This window comes from Cricetulus griseus, chromosome 7 (assembly GCF_003668045.3).
Source record: "Cricetulus griseus strain 17A/GY chromosome 7, alternate assembly CriGri-PICRH-1.0, whole genome shotgun sequence".
Taxonomy (NCBI): Eukaryota; Metazoa; Chordata; class Mammalia; order Rodentia; family Cricetidae; genus Cricetulus; species Cricetulus griseus.
In genome coordinates, this window is record NC_048600.1 from 19,209,357 (window position 1) to 19,229,668 (window position 20,312).

The following is a 20,312-nucleotide window of genomic DNA, read 5'->3' on the forward strand; positions in this document are numbered from 1 at the left end:
TTGGAAGCAAATTTCAGATAGTTCATCTATATGTGTGAAAGCATCCACTTCTGAAAGGTGAAAAAATTCTTTTCAAGTATACTACTATCATACCTTGAAAATTAAAAGCCATTATTTAATATAAAACATCCAGTAAGTAATGCTGGAGAATCTTAAGGATGAAGTAGACAAGTGACTTAATAGGATCCCTGGAGAGCAAGCAGAAAGGGGGATTGAAAACAAAACAGGACGGGTCCACACTTAAGAGACAAGTGTTTCCCTAAACATTGCCTTAACAAATGCACACATCTGAAAGGTTATTTCCTTGCACCGAGTCTTTAGAAGCTCCCAGAACCTAAATACAAAATCCCAATGAATCTTTCTCTTAGGGTCACTGCCATGGCTCCATGTTCTTCTGCCTTCACCTGATGTACTGGCACCCAGGGATGGCATCACTCAAGGACACTGGGTATCTACTTTGTTCTTGAGTGACTAAAATGGTGCTCTTCTCCCAAATGCTGGGGTTCGTGCAGTCTTGAAGGCATGCAGGAGTGTTGGAAGCTGCACAACATCTCACACAGTCAGACACAGGATGTCCTCACAGATCAGTGCTTAAGAAGAATATAGAACTCCTGCTAAGGGCCCCTCTGGAAGAGGCAGAACTTCCTCAACAACCAGGTTATTGATGGCCTTCATCCCCAGATGTTTATGAAGCTCAGCCAGGACAGGGCATAGCTCTGAAGGACAACAGCAAGCCTTAGTACTTCAGATGAGATGCACAGAGAGCTGGCAAATTCTTCCACGCCCTACAAGGACCTCACTAATGTCTCAGGCCATATGCCTAGGACCGGCAGCACATGGGCACTTCTGTGGCTAGTCACCTCCCTCTAGTGTGCCTTATAGTGTGCTGTCAGACCCCATCCTTAGCCTCTCCCCACAGCGGCAGGGAATTCAGTCTGTCTACCCATCATGGAGATCTTTGCTTGTTTGGGGTGCTTAGTCCACAGAAATGCCCCGAGCTTGGTCAATTTCAAGGTGATTTGTCTTTCCACTAGAAGGGACAGTGTGTGTGTGTGTGTGTGTGTGTGTGTGTGTGTGTGTGTGTGTGTGTGTGTGTGTGTGTGTGTGTGAGTGTGTGTGTGTTCACATATGAACTGTGGAGGGGCCCCTGGGGGTCTAAGTTTCTATGAATAACTGTTGAATTCTATTATGATTTCCCTGTGGCTTCTGAGGGAATCTATCAAGCATCTGCTTGGATTCCATTAAGATAGCAGAAGGATGTTATGTTTATCCACAAGAAGTATACAAAAATCCTATAAAGATCCAAAGAGGTTTTCAAGCGCGATTCTCCCAGCTTTGGCTTTGCCTTCAGCGGTCCCGCCCCCGCCCTATAAACTACACTGCACTGCTCTTCCGCTGGCCTTCTTCTGGTGCCCTGCACAGAATCAGTTTAATGAGATGAATTTAAAAAATGAATAAAAAGGAAAACCCCAGAGCAAACAGCACATGGTGTGCTTGGCAGAGGGCATCTCTGTCATGAAAGGATATTGGGGCACATCAAATGTGCCAGAGACAGACGCGGAAGTGCCTGCCCTTACTGGCTTGCAAAAGGCATGGAGATCCATTTCCTGGCCGGCTACCCCAGCACTCTTCTTTCCTGAGTGTTGGGTACCTGTTGTCAAAGCTGTCTTTGGGAGCTCAAGTTGGGGAGCAGGCAGATGGGGCGTCTTCTTAAGCTCCACCCATATTGGGCCACAGTCACTGGCCAACTGCTGGAGGCTGGGCTGATCCCACGAGTGCTGGTTCCTGGTCAGCTCCGGCAGGTTCCCACAAGCACTGTTCTCCACCCAGGGGTTGTGGAGGACAGCTGCAGACAGGCCTCTGGTCAGGCAGCTGGGAAGAATCAAGGGGGTGGTGGTGGGGAAGCTAGACAGCTTGAGCCGGAGTTGCGAGGGAGAAGAAAAGATGCCGGACCAGGGGAGGGCAAGACTCCCAAGAGCTGGGAGACCAACAACCACTGGCCCAGTTCCTGCAGGTCAAGGGGCTGTCTTCTGGTTTATCTGCCCTCCTCCTGGATTCAGTGCCCTTCAGTAGAATTTTCTACGCTGATAGAAATAGGACTTCCACTATATGGTATGGTATGGTATGGTAACCCCCATCCAACCTCCAGTGATCAAATATGGTTAGTGAGCACTTAAATAGCCATCTTACAACTACGGAACTGAACGTGTAAAATTGCCAAATTTTAGTATTTAAATATTAACTTGTAAAACGGGTGAATGGCAACCCCATTGCTTTCGTTTATTCTTTTGAGATAGGATCTCATGTAGCCCAAGCTGGCTTTAAATTCACCATGTAGCTGAAGGTAGCCTCCAACTTCTGATCCTCCTGTTGATACTGCTCCAGTGTTGGGATTACAAGTGTGCACCCCTCCCCCCTTCCCCGCCTGTTGTATGCAGGGGTGCAGGTTGAATCCTGACTTTTTGCATACTAGATTAGCTCTCTAACAACTGAGCTACATCCCCAGCCTGCAACAACCATATTGGTCAGGGCACTTGGGTGCAGGTGGCACTCACTAGATGTCTCTCCCAGGTCTGGACAGCAGCAAGCTCTATCTACACAGGACAGTTCTTACCTGTCTGCAGTAGCGATTCCTGTAGGTCCACTGAGTGTAGATCACCAGACAGTTCTTGGACATACCTTGCCTGCAGATGATTGTGGAGGTCTGAGTTCGAAGTCTGCACATAGCCCCAGGCTTGTGGGTGACCCCGGGTAGGTCTGCTTTCTGCAGAAAGAGAACAAATGTTGGCTATGCCAGAGGTTTAGTGCCTCTCAAGTGGCCTAGGTATGGGACAGGATAGCCCTGCAAGGCATTCTGGGCTCTGTTCCTTGCCTGTCTTACACATACCTCAAGCCCACCAGTGGTAAGCAGGTCTAGGGAAAATATCAGAGACAATTACCTAACTGATAGTGATGAAGTACTTGGCTTTGTGGCTAAACTATTAATAGCTTCAAATCTCAACTCCATTACCTACAGCCTGTGGGCTTTTTTGTTTGTCAGTGTTGAGCTGGTGCGAAGAGCATGGGCTTTGGTGTCACTGGAATCCGGTCTATTCTGGTAATGGTCTGGAGTTGACATCTATGCACTGGTGAGAACAAACTACTGAATTCTCAGGGATTTTGTGAGCCAATTGATAGAAATATCATTAACAACTTCTACAATGAAATAAATTACATTAAAAGTGAAGGTTAAAAAAAAGATTCCAAACTCACCACTCTGCAAACATTTTACCATTACCTGGTCTCTTAGAGTTATTTATATCAACTGTCTATAGAGTGACATTTTTTCTATGCTGAGAGTATCAAACCCAGGCCTTGTACATGCTAGACAGATTTTCACCATTGAGCCTTATAGGTAGGAACATCACACACTTGTCTTCCCCTTCCATTTCTAGGTTCATTGACACCATGTTAGCAGCTTGACAGTTGTGGGAATCAGAATCAGTGACAGTTGTGGGAATATTTATGCTATGGAAAAGTTGGCAAACAACAAATCATGGCTTGGTTTTTGTTTTATTGATTGTTCAGACATAGAAAGTAATGGAAGGGAAAATAAATAATGCAGCTAAGACTAAATTATGCCATTTCTAGTTTTTGCATTGTCAAAATTTAAAAATAGAGGAAATATTCACATGTTGGTCCTCTTTGTTGATTCGGCAGAGGTGTCACTCATGTTGGAACTATGCATAGCTGGTTTTTAAACCTCTTCCAGTGTCACATCTTCCCGTGGTCCCCATGGGGGTTCCCATGCTTCTTCCACAAATACCTGTTACATCTGAGGTTTCCTTTCACTTTCAACAACAGCCCCTGACCCAAATAAATCAAAGAAGAGAAGAAAATACAGGGACAAATCCACTGTAGTAATGGCATAGCTGTCTTGCTATCTAGATTTCTGGGGTCCTACCAAGCTGAGCCTGGGTCTGGGAGAAGGCTGTTGGCTGTTGCAAGGAAGGGGATCTTTCTTTCAGGCCCCAATGTCTGCTCTTGTTAGGGGTAAGGATGGAATATCTTGTGTACATGGGAAGGCAACATGGCTGACCTGGCACAGGAGGACTTTGGCAGTAAGCACTGCAGGGCTCATAACACAAACCAAGCCTTTCCTAGCCCCCAAGGTGGGATCCCAGAAGAGGTGCAGGTACAGGGCACTGTGCCTGGCTGCATGCTGGCTATCCTGGGTGTGGAGCTGGGTTGCACAGGCTGAGGTCAGAGTTAATGAATCCATACTTATCTTCTTGGTTCTGCTAGTTTGTCCTCACATGTGTTTATAGACTCCACATTTTTTATAGATGTGTTTTATGCATGTCTGTAGGTTTTATCTGATGCTCCTAAGGACCATACCTTCTTTGGTCAGCCCAATGGTAGGTAGGGGAAGACCTTGATCTTAGAGCACTGAGCTGTGGTTAAGAATTCTCACCAGCCCCAGACTGTGTTGCATCACCCAGACCTGCCCTTTCCATCTCTAGACCACACTGTAAAATTGAACATCAATCCCCTGTCTCTCATGGTGATTTAAAAATGGGCTTATGATCATGCTTACGTGTCCTTTGACAAACCCCCTACACATACCTGGTCCTGCTGGCCCAGGAAAAGCTAGATGCTACCTGACCTAGTTGTGTTTAGCTATTACCTTTTAGCCTGGGCTTTCTGTAGGTTGTCAAGGTTGCTTAGCTTGACCCAGCTTTTTCTAGAAAGAAGGTATGTCCCCCAGACCAGAACCAGGCTCCAAGGTGGAAGACGAAGAAGGTGGGTGCCATCTTTCTTGTGGACATCTCAGGAGGGATGAAATGGGATGGTTAGTGGACCGTGGAACACAGAGCTAAGGCTATACTGAGTGATGGTGGATGGATATCATCTCTCTGCTGCCCTCCTCCTCCCCAAGAAGCTTCACCAGGGAAGGCTTCTTATTTTGTTTGGAAAGCCCAGAGCATTGCACACAGTCTGAAGTCAGAGTTTGATGGAATTTCTGAGTCTTTTGAGTGTCTCATCAGATTATGTTTTCTGGCCACAATGGCTCCACCAAAAGTGTGTGTGCTGGTACCCAAGGGACAAGAGTGAAGTCCTTTCTACATTCTCCCTCTGCTTTCTCATCTCAGCACACTCTATGACCAAGTATCCCATGGCAATCTTGCCTGGTCCTGCTGGTCCTATAAAGCGGGTGGTCCCATGCCTATCTCCGCTTGACCCCTGTAGCCCTCACTGTGCTGGAACTCACTCTGTAGAACAGGCTAACCTTGAACTCAGAGGTACACCCGCCTCTGCCTCCTGAGTGCTGGGAATAAAGGCTTGAGCCTCCACAAGTGCCCTTTTTCTTTATTGGGTCACTGCTGCTGCCTTGGGCGAGGTCCTTGACCTTCCTCCCTCACAGTTCTCTGTATTCTAGGAGTCATAGCCTGAGATCAGCTTTGACAACAGGCTCTGCTTCTCCTCCCATCATTTCCAGAAGACGGTTTGACCAGACTTAGGACTTAGGGGCACAGGAGAAAAGGCTGAGTCTGCCTAGGTCTGAGCCCATAAAGGGAGCAGCCAGCTGCCCGCACCCTGCATGCCAGCCTGGATTTCCTATTAGACACAGCTTTACGGCAGGAAGGCCTGCCCGCCAGAGCCTGGGGCTGGCAGCTCCATCTACCCGTTCGGGACCTGGATGTCTGCCCTAGCAGATGTGATTTAACTTGCTGCAGGAGAAACAGCTATAAAAAGTTAACTATTGTCGTAAAAGCAGCCCATCAGACCCAGGGCAAGACTGCTGGAGGGGTGCCCAGCCCCTGGGTCACTCTCATCTCAGAGACCATGACTGTGGTAGCCAAACGCATCATCTTCCCTGCCCCCCTTTCTCTCTCTAGAAAAAGCACAAGAAGGGTGTCACATCACAGAACTGTCCTGATGGGAAAGGTTGTTGTGTCCTTGCTATTGCATTCCTCAGAAGACTCCTCCCATGCTGCGGAGATAGGGATATGTCCTCGGGGAGCAAGATGTAAGTTCCCCCCATGCGCATGCGCATGGACTTGCAGCACCTGGAGTGGCCTGAAGGGGACTCTCACTCCAGCTTCTAATTAGGAAGGAAGCCCAGAAGTGAAGAGGAAGGTGGCTCACTATTGTGCAAGCCTCCCGTAGATTTCCCCATGTCTCTCCTCACATGGTATACCCCCGTATTCAAAAGCTAGTGCTCTCCTGTTCTCCCCTGGGCCTGGACTTTATGGTCGGAAGGAGGAGCTGTGGTAAGGAAGCAGTTCCTGAAGAAGAGGCTTGGCTAGCCACTCTCCGTGAACCATCGTCCCTTCTACCTGCTACATAGGAAGAAGGGGAAGAGATGGAAGCCAGGAAGAATTTTATCCTCTAGGAAGAGTTTCCTTTCTTCCTTTTCACTTCTTCTTTTTCTTGAGTCAGGGTTTCTCTATGGTTTTGGAGCCTGTCCTGAAACTAGCTCTTGTAGACCGGGCTGGTCTCGACCTCACAGAGATCCTCCTGCCTCTGCCTCCCGAGTGCTGGGATTAAAGGCGTGCACCACCACTGCCAGGCACCCTTTTCACTTCTTTAACTGCACAGCTCAAAGCACTGGTCTCCAACCTGGGAAGAGAATGTGATTGCTTAGTAAGGCAAGTGTGGCAGGCTGGTGGCCTCTTTGTGGACCATTTCTGTGGCTATGTGTACACACATACATGATGGAGGCCCGAGGGCAGCCTGGAGTGGCATTCCTCATAATGCCAGGATGGACCTGCTTGGCCTGCAACTCATTGATTCTGCCATGCTGCCTGGTCAGGGGCCACCAAGGGCCTGTGTCTCTTCCTCCTCAGGGCTAACATCACAAGCACAGGCTGCCATGCCCGACCCTTTGAGGGTTCTAGGGACTGAACTCAGGTCCTCATCTTGTACTGCAAGCACTTTACCAACTGAGCTGTCGTTCCAGCATCAGCCTGTGTTTTGGGTCATGTGTTTTCTTTCTTCCACTTGGTATGCATCCTTGTTTCTGGCAATGATGAGGAATAGATTGGCCATCGGCTCCAGGAGAAGAGAGGGACTTCATATTTGAACACTGGTTAGTCGAGAGGTGTTGGGCTTGGCCATGGGAGTGGAGAACTTATTCTGGAGAGCTGTCGTTTTGTGGAGTCCAAAGGCAGTTGCTTTGTACTTTGGTACCTTGAGAGCAAGGACAGTTGAGAGCAGCCATGATGCCAGAGGGAAGAGGTGCTAAGGGGCTAGTGGTTATCAAAGGAGTCAGCTGAATGGGAGACCTGGTTCCCTTGTGACCTGCATGAACAAGTCCTTGTGAGAGCAACCAAGGATGATTTTAGGAAGCAGAGGAAGAGCCACGGGCAACCTCCTTCCCACTACTAGCCATTACCATGAAATGAGGGGCTACCCTCACCTCCTCCAGAGCCTTACGTGCTCCTGGAGGATGCCCATTGGGGTATGCGGTGAGCCCAATAGCCACACTGGACAGAACTGCCCAAGCCTTCCATCACCAAGGGGGATCAGCTTTCTGCCCTTGAGGGGTTCTAGTGAGAAGGACACATATACACCATATTCTCAGGGCACACAGAGTGCATGAGTAAACACTAGACAGTGTCTGTGTCACCCTGCTCTGATGGGAGTAATGTGGTGAGCCATGCCATGGGACAGACAGGAGACACCCATGAATCTTGTTCTCCTTGGCTTGGTGTGAATCACAGCCACTGTTTTCCAGACATGAACATTGGTGGACTTTTTAAGGCCTTTTTTCCCTGGAGACCGATTGTCTCCTGCTGTGATAGGTCGCATTCCATTTAAATGCCACTCTCCCCAGTGATGCTTCGGGTAGAACCAACCCCAGGATGCCAGGGAAGGTGAGGCCCAGGGAGATGGGTCATAGCTTGATTGCTTCTTGGTTTGAAGATCCTGTCCCCGCTCTCACATAAGCTGGCACATGGAAGGCATCAGTCATACTTTCCAGTGACTGACACTCTGTGTGTGTGTGTGTGTGTGTGTGTGTGTGTGTGTGTGTGTGTGTGTGTTGTTAGTGTGACATGAATATAGGACATGTGTATGACATGAGAGTGTAAAGGCTCCTGAGAAAGACAAAGAATATGTCAGCTGTGATGCAGCCGGCCACAGGCACATAGTTCAGGCTCCTATCTTCCTGTGGATAGAGCAGTTCCCTGGTCGGGTTCAGCATACCCAGGAGAAGGAAGTGGGCAGCCCTAAATTTAGAAACTCCTTACACGTTTTTCTGGCCCAGGTCCCTGGTAAATAAGCCACATTGGAGAGCTAATTCCCATGTTTCCACTTGTCTGTCTGTCTGTCTGTCGTCTGTGATACACCCCGCTTGTTGGCTGCTGTGGGCTCACCCTTTCACAGTCAGGAGGGAGACAGGGAAGTAGGAAACTGGAGAGGTCTGGTGGCTGTCCCCAGGCTGTGTAAGGAGTGGGACTGAGCCTGGTGCCAGGGCTGGGGCTGCCTCCCCAGCAGGAGTACACAGCCTCTTGGGACCCTTCCTATCTCATGTCTGTCTGGCTCCTAGATGGAAAGCCAGCAGACCCTGACACATCTGGGTCTCCAAGCTGTCCTAGTCTCTCTCATTGCAGAGAAAGCACACAAGTAGGAAAGCCCACAGAAGGTTCAAGCCACTCAATACAAAGTGAATTTCAGGTCAGCACTGACTAGTTTTTTAACAGTTATGTCCCAGACATGGCATGGGAAACACTTATGCTAAAAAGACTATTCCTTTATCTGACATTTGCACTGAGCTGAGAGTGTCGCCATGCTCTGACTACCTTTGCTTAAAGGGAAAACCAGTGATTGCAATGAGAGATTGAGAGACCTCTTTCTTTGTTCTGGGCACCGAGCTGCATCTTCTTGCATATTCTTCTCACTTAAACCTCACACACCACCATGCTGCTTCCCAAACACAGACCATTTGGTCACTGCCTTCAGGATTTCTGCCTCATCTTTTCATGGCTCCAGTGTAGTTTTCCTGTATTTCCTTTCTTTAAATTTCTTTTTTCCTTTCTTTCTTTCTGTCTCTCTTTCTCTTTTCAAGACAGGGTTTTTCTATGTGACAGCCATAGCTGTCCTGGAACTCACTCTGTAGACCAGGCTGGCCTTGAACTCACAGAGATCCTCCTGTCTCTGCCTCCCAAGTACTGGGATTAAAGGCGTGCTCCACCACGGTCAGGCTCAACTCAGTTTCTTAAAAACAAAACCAACTTAACTCTTAAATCTACTTAAAACTTTTTTTTCTAACATTTATTTATTTGTGTCTGGTGAGGGGGGCGGCTAGAGGGCAGAGAGCAAAACCTGTAAGAGTTGATTCTCTCAGTCTACTATGTGTGCCCTGAGGATTGAACCTAAGTAAAGGTTCCAGGTATACCCTATTCAGTGAAGGAGCACCCACGGCCCTGTAGGTAACTCCTGACCTATGCTCTGTAATGAAGCCTACTGCACTCATTGGTCCCCAGAGTCAATTTTGGTGGAATCACGGTTTGTCATTGGGAAGTCAGTAGATATGTTTATATCTCCCTCTGGGAAGATAGTTTAACAATAGGTCTCAATGTAGCCCAGGCTGGCCTTGACCTCCTAGGAGAAATATTATACTCATTATTGTGTCACATGAACAGCTGCAACACTACCCGAAACACTGTGCTGGCTGGCTCACACCTGTAATCCCCAACACTCAGGAAGCTGAGGTAAGAGCCCAGTCCAGGCTGGGCTCTGTTGAGATCCTCACTCAAAAAAAGAACAAGGTGTAGCTCTATTCCTGTGGAAGCTGTTTTGAGGCTGGGCTACTCGGAGGCATTTTAGCCACAAGCTCAAGAAACTGTGATCCACGCAACACCCACCTTACACCTTATTCCCAACAGAACCTCCTCTGTCTTCAAGGCTAGAATGCAGCAGCAGTGTCTTTCCCACCCTGCCTTTGGCTGCCATGTGGGTGTCTGACCCAGCTCTGCCTGCTGAGGTCTAAGTGAAGGCCCTTCAGAGCTTTTGAGAAAGTTTCACTTCCACGTTTAAAAGCTAAATAAACCCCAGAAACACCCAACGTGTTCACCAAGGAACTAGCAGATTAAAACCCAAAGTGGTAGACACATACAACAGAATATTATTCACCTCTGCAAAAAAGGAGAGTTCTGTCATATTCCACAGCGTGGAGGAAGCTTTTGGTTGAGTAAAGTAGCAAAAGGACAGGTAGGACACACGTCAGTCTCTATGAGGTGATTCCTAGAAGTCAAGTTCATAGAGCACTCAGAATGTGGCTGTGTGGTGAAGTGGGGGACAGAGCTGCTCAGTGGGTAGTTTCAGTTTTGCAAGTCGAAAGGGCCTAGAAATGATTACACAACAGTGTGCCTGCTTATCACCGTGCAGCACAACTGAAGTGATGTGTTCTTTATCATCGCTTGGAGGTGATGCAAACGGGTGATAGTGACGGTTGTGCAATGCTGGAGTGACTGAATCACCCCCTTTATGAGGATTCACCACTCCAGACAAAGCGTTTTTAAACAGACCTCTATGTAGGTCACTCTCAATGTCTTTAGATAAGGTCACATGTGTATGAATCTCAGTGCTCCGGCAGCCCTTTTGTAGTCAAGAGGGAATGTGTCTAAAATCCAAGTCTGAGCAGATCAGGAGAGAACCCAGGAATCTTTAAAATGTCCCTGGAACTGCCTTCTTCTTGAATTGTTTATGTGAGCTCAGGCATTTTACTCATTAAAAAAATTACATTTTAATTTATTGTATGTTCATGTGTGGAGGTCAGAGGACAACTTGCAGGAGTCAGTTCTCTCTATCCTGGGGTTCAAACTCAGTCCCTTGGGCTTGGCAGCATTGCTTTTGCCCACTGAGCCATCTCATGGCTCCTTATTCATTTTTAATTGGGTTGCTTTGTTACTTGCACCGGGAGCCAGAGACTTCCTTATGTAATCAGAACTGGAGACAAAAGGAGAGAAATACAACTTCCGGCCTGTGATTTATCACTGTTAAAGATTATTTTCAGGTACCACGTGAAACTGCTCACTGTTCTACTCCAGATCTGCATAAATAAGTATCCTTCAACCTGAGAAACTATAAATGTATTGTCCCTGTCTATGGATGATCTCAAAGCTAAGACACTAAATCGCCCTTGTCCCAACCTCTGAAGTCACACTGAACAGAGTGCTCCAAGTGGGAGGAGGGGTGTGCTTCTCATCATTCCCACCTTGGGACCCTCACTCCCTTCTTGCCAGTGACACTTCTCTAAGGTGCTGGTGCCAGGATATGAACCATGCATCTGGTAGCCTCCTGACATGGCTGAGCTGGAATGGAATACCCTACAGGTGATGAATCCTGAATGGGATAAACAGGTTAATAAGCAGGGAAGCCAAGGATCAGGCACATGGTGGCATTCCCCCAGCCCATCTCGATTCCCTGCAGAGTGTCTGCAGTTCTCTACCTTCTCCCTCATAGCCACCACTAGCCAGGCACTCAGCTCTTGCCTCCTGGCCTGCCTCCCCATATCAGTACACTAGCACTTACCCTGGTACCTTGGGGGCTGGCCTCTTTTCTTCCTGAACCTATTTGTGGCCTATCTGACTCTAATTCTACCCTCCATGTCCTCACCTCTCACCTTGCCCTCTGTGTCCTGGCCTCTTTAGCAACCCTGTTGCAAAATGGTCCTTTAGCCTTTTTTTTTTTTTTTTTTTTTTTTTTTTGGTTTTTCGAGACAGGGTTTCTCTGTGTAGCTTTGGAGCCTATCCTGGCACTTACTCTGGAGACCAGGCTGGCCTTGAACTCACAGAGATCCAACTGCCTCTGCTTCCCAAGTGCAGGGATTAAAAGTGTGCACCACCAATGCCCGGCTCCTTTAGCCTTTTAATGACCTCATTTCAGCATTTAACCAGGCTGGACCTTTGGGCCCATGTGTAGCAGCAGGCTTCGATCTCAGAGGCAGGTCAAAGACCTTGGGGACACTGCAGACCAGCCTGTGAGACACAGCTGACAGCATGGGAACAGAGGCTGCTGCACAGCTCTTCTGGATTCTACCAGCCAGGTCCCCACTCAGGAAGTCACAGGAAGGTTCCTGCAGCTCTGCCATCTGCCATCCAGACACATTCCAGAACTTTGCTTGGCATGGAGGGGATGTGTGATGTAATAGGCATTTGGGTCCAGAGGAACTGTGTTTGGACCCATGCTTCCTTCTCTTTTAGCTCTAGTGTCTTTAAATGTCACTTACTACAGAGAAGTCCCGGGAGGAACCATAGAGACATTGTATGAAAAGGCATTGTTCCTATGCACCAGTGGCCAATTTAGGAAGATACACAAAAAGAAAAAAAAAAAAGTCTTTCAAACAATTAAAACTCACAAAATACTTAGGGTTGGTCCTAAAAAAAGTTTGAAAGACATTAAGAAAATCATAGAAGGTAAACCCTCAAGGGGTGATGTAGACAATCTTGAGAAATTGCAATACCATGCAGATATCCATTTGGACGTTACAACACAGCACGCACACTCATTATCTAACCAGGAGTCTTAATGACTATTGACAGGTGATGGTAGATAGTTACCCTAAGAGGGCAAGCAGAAGACTTGACTTATCCCACCAGACCTCAAAACTGCTAGAAAGGTAAACTGAGGCACAACAAAACTTTAAAGTGTTTTGTAACTTTAAAACTGTCTGATTTGTAAATTGGACAACCTAAAGCCACCACAGGAGCAATGGGGACTTCCATAGCATAAGCAAGGAAAAAAAGCAAAGAGTAGGGTTGATTCAATGGCTGCTTGGCTTGTCCCACTGAGAAATCTCTGCTCTGTAAGTTCCGTAGTGTTTGTTAGTTTTCCTAAGTCTGCAATTCAAGCAAGATTGAGGTCATTATAGACCTAATTGGTTTTGTTTGCTCAGGACTGGCCTCCATTTTAATATAGAACTTATTATGAAGTGTAGGCAGAACTTCTCTGTCCTGGTAGCTGCTCCCAAATAACCACAAAGAAGCTTAATATTAATTATAAATGCTCAGTTGATAGCTCAGGCTTATTACTAACTAGCTCTTACAACTTAATTAACCCATTTCTGTTAATCTACATTCTGCCACATGTGTTACCTCTCTTTCATCTTGCACCTCCTGTTTCCTCTCTGTATTTCCCCTCTGACTCAGTCTTTTTTTCTTCTTCCCAGCGTCCTTAGTCTGGTTCTCCCACCTACCTTATCCTCTCCAGCTATTGGCCAGTCACCAGCTTCTTCTTTTTCTTCTTCTTCTTCTTCTTCTTCTTCTTCTTCTTCTTCTTCTTCTTCTTCTTCTTCTTCTTCTTCTTCTTCTCTTTTTCCTTCTCTTTCTCCTCCTCCTCCTCCTCCTCCTCCTCCTTCTTTTTTTTTTTGAGACAGGGTTTCGCTATGGCTTTTGAAGCTGTAGACCAGGCTGGCCTCGAACTCACAGAGATCCTCCTGCCTCTGCCCTCCAAGTGCTGGGATTAAAGGCGTGCACCACCACCGCCTTTAAAGAAGAAGTCAGCTTCTTTCTTAAACCAATCACAGCATAATTTACACTGTGTAAAGGAATATTCCACAATGAAGTTATAAGTTTGCCAAACAATATAGGAGAGGTGTGGTAGTCTGCAGCCATAATCCCATCACTCAGAGGGCAGAGGTTAGAGATGATTCCCACAATTTTGAGGCTAGCCTAGGCTACATAGTAAGCTTGAGGAAGCCTAGGCTACAGAGTTAGACTCTGTCTCTCAATAAACAAGGTGTGTGTGTGTGTGTGTGTGTGAGTGAGAGAGAGAGAGAGAGAGAGAGAGAGAGAGAGAGAGAGAAAGAGAAAGAGAGAGAGAGAGAGGGGATATGAGCAAATAGTTGGAATCGTAGTATGTGATGAATTTGGTGTTTCCAATGAGTGACAGCACACTCTGTTAACCATATTGGAAGAATGCTGGGCAGTGTGTCATACACCTTTATTCCCAGCACTTGGGAGACAGACACAGGCAGATCTCTGTGAGTTTGACATCAGTCTGTTATACAGAGTGAGTTCCAGGACAGCCAGGGCTACATAGTGAAACTGTGTCTCAAAAAGCAAACAAACAAACAAACAAACAAAATATTGGAAGAAATAACTGCAAATCATGAGGTCACATTGGTCCTACTTCACCCTCACCCTCACCATGAACTCCAGATCATACACACAGCCGAATGCTTCTTTTAGGTCTACAAATGAATCAGAAGAAATGCAGAAGAGTGTTCTCATGGTTCTGGAACACAGAAAGTTTATGAGGTAAATGAGTTTTTACAAGGTGTAGAATAGTTATCCTAAAACTGTATGAAAGTGTGAAAGAACAAGAATGGACTAGTCATTTCTGAAAAGGATGACGACTTTGTGTTTTTGAGAGAGGGTTTTTATTGTATTATTTGTGTGTGCACGCACATGTGAGTACATACATGGCACACGTTAAGGAGGTGGGAGGACACCTTGTGGGTGTCATTTCTCTCCTTTCAACATGTTGGTCTCAACGACCAAACTCAGGTCCTCAGGCTTGGTGGCAGGTATCTTTACCCCTGAGCCATTTTTTATGGAATCTTGATAATTTGCACAGGCTGCTCTCAAACACCTGGGTTCAAGTGACCCTCCTATACTAGTCTCCCTGTAGCTGGGATTACAAGTGCACACCCCCAGATTTGACAATCACTGGGGATTAACTGATGTAATTTCAAGATAGTCCATAACTATGATATTGAGATCTGTGAGTCATTGGAAGAGGGATGAAAGTTAGAGCCAATGGGACAGAACAGAGAACATAGAAATAGACCCCCACACGTATGTCCAAAATAAAGCTGGAGCCACTGGAAATTCATGGGAAAGAAGGGAGGAGGGAATGGATTTGGTGGGAGGAGAGAAATAGAGAAAGAGACCCCTTGGATTGAGTTAATGAATTTTTAAAATTTTATTTATTTTGTGTATGTGTGTATGTATGTAGATGTCAGAGAATGATTTGTAAGAACCAGTTCTTTCCTTCCAGCAGGGACTCATCTCAGGCCATCAGGCTTAGTGCTAAATGTGTTTACTGCTGAGCCATCTTGCCAGCCCTGACTTGAGTTGATTTTGTTTTGTTTAGTTTGGAGAGAGGGTTCCACTATGTAGCCTTGGCTGGCTTACAACTCACTGTGTAGCCCAGGCTGGCCTCTAATTCATAGAGCTCTGTCTGCTTTTGCATCCTGAGTGCTGGTATTAAAGGCATGAGACTGCTCTCAAGTTAATTTTTAAAGAAAAATTAAACTATAAAATTTTTAGTGAGAAAAAAAGGGGGGGATGTCTGTGACCTTGACCTGTCAGAAAGTTCTTAGCTTTGCCCTTCACACTGGAAGTGGCATCCAGAAGAGGAAGCACTGGTAAATTGGCTTCATCAAGTGTTAAAACTTTTTATTTGAGAAAGGGGAAGGAAAGATAAGCCTTAGGTGGGGAGAAAGTATTCATAAAACACATTTCTCATAAAGGACTAATATCCAGAGCATCGGAAGACCTTAAAACTGAGCAGGAACAACAACAACAAAGCCAGTCAAGTTAACAAAAAATGTTAACTTGAAGACACAGAGAGATATTTCAGTAGAATGTGCTTTGTGTTGACACACAAAGACACCTAGTCTCTTAAGTCGTTAGGAAATGACAATTAAAATCCCATGAGCTATAACAGTGTACATCTATCCAGATGGCCAACAAAGATGCCCAGCCTCTTCAGTCATTAGGGAAATGACAGTTAAAATCCCATGAGCTACAACACTACATCTATCAAGATGGCCAACAAACAAACAAAAAACCTAGTGACAACATCAAACAGTGGGCAGAATGTAAAGCAACTTGGTCATTTGTACATTGCAGGTGGCAACTGAAGAAGGTCTGGTCATTTGAAAGCAACCTGACATTTTTTTTAAAGCTAAACATGCCACCACTACAGGACCCAATGTTGTACTTCTGAGTATTTATCCAGAAGTGAAATTTAGGTTCTCGTGAAAACCCTGTACACCAGTGTTTACAGTAAATTCATTAGTAATATGCCCAAGTTGGACACAATCCAGACATCCTTCAGTGAGTGAATGGCTAAACAAAGTAGGATGCATGCACACCCTAGCAATTGAAAGAAGCAAACCGCTGATCTAAAGAACAATTTGACCCTGGAGGTCATTGGCTCTGCCCACAGAACATTCTTGAGATGACAAAATGATAAAAATGGAAAACAGAGCCGTGGCTGCTGGAGTTAGGATTCAGTGGTGTCCTAGTTTGATTTCTGTTGCTTAAATAAAACATCCTGATCAAAAGCAAGCCAGGCGTTGGTGGCTCATGCCTTTAATCCCAGTACTCGGGAGGCAGAGGCAGGCAGATGTCTGTGAGTTCGAGGCCAGCCTGGTCCACAGAGCGAGTTCCAAGACAGCCTCCAAAGCTACAGAGAAACCCTGTCTCAAAAAACAAAAGCAAACAAACAAACAAAGCAACATAGGGAGGAAAGGGCTGATTTGTCTTGAAAATCAGCAGGTCATAGTTGGTCCCTTAGGCAGAAACTAACAAGCACATCCACAGTTAAGAGCAAAGAGAAAATAAGCACCCTTGCTCCCTGCCTACTTGCTTTCATGTAGCTTTCTCCTGTCTTACATAGTTCATGATGCCTGCCTAGGGAACAGTGCTGCCCACAGTGGGCTAGGACTTCCTACACCAATTAACAATCAAGACAACTTCCCTCTCCCTCCAGACCTGCCTACAGACCAACTCAAAGCATCAGATGATGCTGTCTTCCTGGGAGACAGTAGTTTGTGTCAAGTTGATATTTAAAATTAACCATCATATGAGGCATTGAGGTAGGAAGGAAGGGAGAGAAAGGGGGGTGTGACTTGAAAGGGGCAATGTGGAGGCTGTTTGTGGAAGTGAACATTCCAAATTCAATGTCCTGGGTGTGCTGTTACATCTAAAACTTAAGCTAAAAACTCCAAAGCATTAGAAGAAATACTCTTTTTATAATTAGTAATTAGAAAATCTTATGAAATAAGACACTTAATACAAAATCTGCTAAGGGAGATATCAACCAATCCACCAAAAGGCACACTAGTGAGTGCAATGGTAAGAGGCAGAGACAGGAGGATTTGACTTTGAGGCTAGCTTAGGCTACATAGCAAGACACCCTGTCTCAAAAAACACTAAACAACAAAACACAAAACCTAAACAACACACAAGAAACTAGTCAAAGGTTATTAAAAAATTCATAGTGAGACATCAAAGCTCTCACAAACCTTCGAAAGGATATAATGTCCCCCAAATTAAAGGGACTGTGAGTCAAAGCTATGAGAAGCCATATTTTATTCTGTCAGAAATGCAAACTAGGAAGTTTGCCTCAGGTCAGGGCTGCTGAAGATGCAGGCAGTACCGTCACATTCTGTTGGGGAGTATGATTGGTAAAGTCATTTGAAGATAGAATCAATTAAAATAAAAATACTCTTAATTTTGACCCAACCAGCCTACTCCCTGGAGTGGTGTAAATCTCACCACCTCAGTGTGGTAGGATCTGCATGCACACCCAGAGATAGACTGCAACACATACACACACTTTCCATCCATAATTTTCATGTTAAATTCATGACTACAAACCTCAAAAGATCACGTGACACAACCTGGTAATCCTGAAATCCTTCCTTGGTACTATTACCTATTTTCCCCCACCGTGATTATTTTATACAGCCCTCTACCCCTCACATCTCCTATGTCCCCCCACCTCATTATAGCCAGCTCTTGACCTTGTTACCACACAAACAAAACAAAAAATAGCTCGCAGACATCTGGACCTCCCGATAGGATCTCTCCAATCTATATCTGCATGTGGTACACAGACATAAATACAGACAAAACACCCATACACATCAAATGAAATTAAATAAGAAATCTAAAAAAAAATGTTTTGTAAAAGAGAAATGCCATGTGATTCAGCAACCCCCTTCTAAGTATACAACCACAAAGAGCTGAAATAATCCAAACACATAGTTGTACAATGTGAATTACAACATTATTCACAACAACAACAGAAAAGAGGAAGCAATGCAAATGTCAGTAGCCCAGGAGTAAATAATGAAACACAGTCTTCATAGCAAGGGAATACTTGGGTCTGAACCTAGGTTTCACACGTGTAAGGCAGGCCATCTGCCTAGGCCTATCCAGCCTTGGAAAGGAAGGGAATGCTGACACATTGTATAGCACAAACTATGAAAAGAGTTGCCTAATGAAACAAATTACATGGAAAAGGACAAACGTTGTATAAGTCCATTTATATGAGCAACCGGGGATAACCAAAGCCACCAATGAGAAAGTAGAAAAGGAGGGAGTAGGGACGATAGTGCTTAATGAGAATAGGTTTCCAATAGGTTGGAGATGATGAAAACATTCTGGAAATGAACAAGAGTGGTGTTTTTATAACCTGTGAATGTTTTTAATCCACTATTACACTAAAAAAGAATTAAAGTGGTAAATTTGGGTTATGACTATCTTATACCCTGCTATGTTTTGAAGAGCATACCCTCCCAGGTTTCACAGGTAGCTTAGCACCCAGCATGGCGATTTTAAGAGGCAACTGCAACTTCAAGAGAGGGCCTAGTACAGGGTAATTAGGTTACACAGGGCACTGTCCTCGGAAGGGACTCATGTGGTTCTCAGGGGCCCTCAGTTGTCAGCAGAGAGGGTTGTAGGCTGGGGATATAGCTCAGTGGGCAGATTGCTTGGGTAGCATGTATGAGGCCCTGAGTTCATTCCCAGGATTGCATAAACTGTGGGGGTTCATGCCTGTAATTCCAACACTCATGAGGTAGAGGAAATCAGAAGTTCAGTGTAACTGTATTCATCTATTATATAGCAGGTTCAAAGCTACCTTGGGCTATGTGAACCCTGTCTCAGAAACAAACAACAATATACACACAAATTGAGATAGATAAATGATAGATAGATAGATAGATAGATAGATAGATAGATAGATAATGAAAGACTAGACTGGTTCCTTTCCACTCTGTCTTCCTATATTACAAAATGGTCTTTCCTTCGTGTACACAGCCCTCCGCGATGCCATTCACAATGTGGTAACCCAGATGACAGAAGCTTGCCCATCAGAAGCTGAATTAACAGAACTGTCCAATTGGGGACTTTCAATCTTCGAAATCAAAGGCTAAATAAAATTATCTTCTTATCAATAAAGCTTCCAACCTCAAGTATTTTATTATAGTAACTAGACACTGGCTGATACAGCACTCCACACAGAGAGGACTGGTTATCAGTCTCTCTCCCTGTTATTCAGCACACACCACCCAGATTACGAAAGCAGGTTTTGGCTTTCCTTTTAAAAATCAGCTTTGTTTTCAGATACCCTCTCACTCAGATAGCATTAAAACAGGAAGAGAAGTAACGTTGGAATCTAAAAGATGGCCACCAGCCCCCAATTCTGGATTCTGCATTCTCTGTGCTCCAGCAAGCTTTGCACATTACCAGAAACTCTGGGATTTGGAATGCCAGGCAACTCAGAGCAACCTATGCCCAGAGGTGTGTGTGCCCATGAGCAAGGCAGGCCCGTTTGGCCCAGATGGCAGAACTTGCCAGCAAGAAGGAAGTAACAGGGTGGTCTGTGGGGTATTCATTTGCCAATTAGTGGCTTCTCTCGGCCCAGTCTCTGGCCTCCACATGTCCAGGGTTTAAGTCTGCCCCCATGCAGCTGAGGTTTGCATCCAGATCTTCCAGGCAATCCTCGAAAAGCCAGCGACGAACACCAAACGAACCTTGGCTCCCAAGCAGTTTTCCACATCACACATCCCTCTAGACACTCACAGTCTGAGTCTTCTCCATATGCTTCAGGAAATGCACCAGGAATAAATCAAATTAACTCCACCAGTGTCCCCTCACTTAAGGGACCATATGTCTCCCATCAAAAATGGCTACAAGGCGGTGAGTGGCCTTACCAATGAGCCTCATACCCTTATTGATTTTCAGACTAAAATTGGGAATTTTTTTTCTAGAGGCAAAGGAAAATAAAACACAAATTGGCCATCTAGATACAACTTTGAAAATCTTACTTAAGGTCTAGAAGACCTAGGTATGTCATGTATGGAAAGATGTAAACACCAGAAGAAACACAATAAGATATATGTATTAATGACACAGGCCTATAAGAGAAGACATGTCATTGGATGCTGTATTCAAGTCAGTCTCGTATTTGTGAGGAAGAGGAGGTGGGATGCTGAAGTGCCAGGAGCCTGGTGTAATACCACTGCTTCTCTTTATGCCAGGCTGAGTCCTAGCAGCCCTGAAGCACCAGGCGTGTGGCCAGCA

The 20,312-nt window shown here is 45.6% G+C and overlaps 1 long non-coding RNA gene across 1 annotated transcript in view; it reads left to right on the plus strand.

Moving 5' to 3' along the window:
- LOC118239176 overlaps positions 1-19,188 on the plus strand; it is a 30,576-nt gene extending 11,388 nt beyond the window's left edge. The window contains exon 2 of the long non-coding RNA XR_004770843.1: positions 19,047-19,188. This is a non-coding gene — a long non-coding RNA (uncharacterized LOC118239176). The remainder of the gene's footprint in view (positions 1-19,046) is intronic.
- Positions 19,189-20,312: the final 1,124 nt, after the last annotated feature.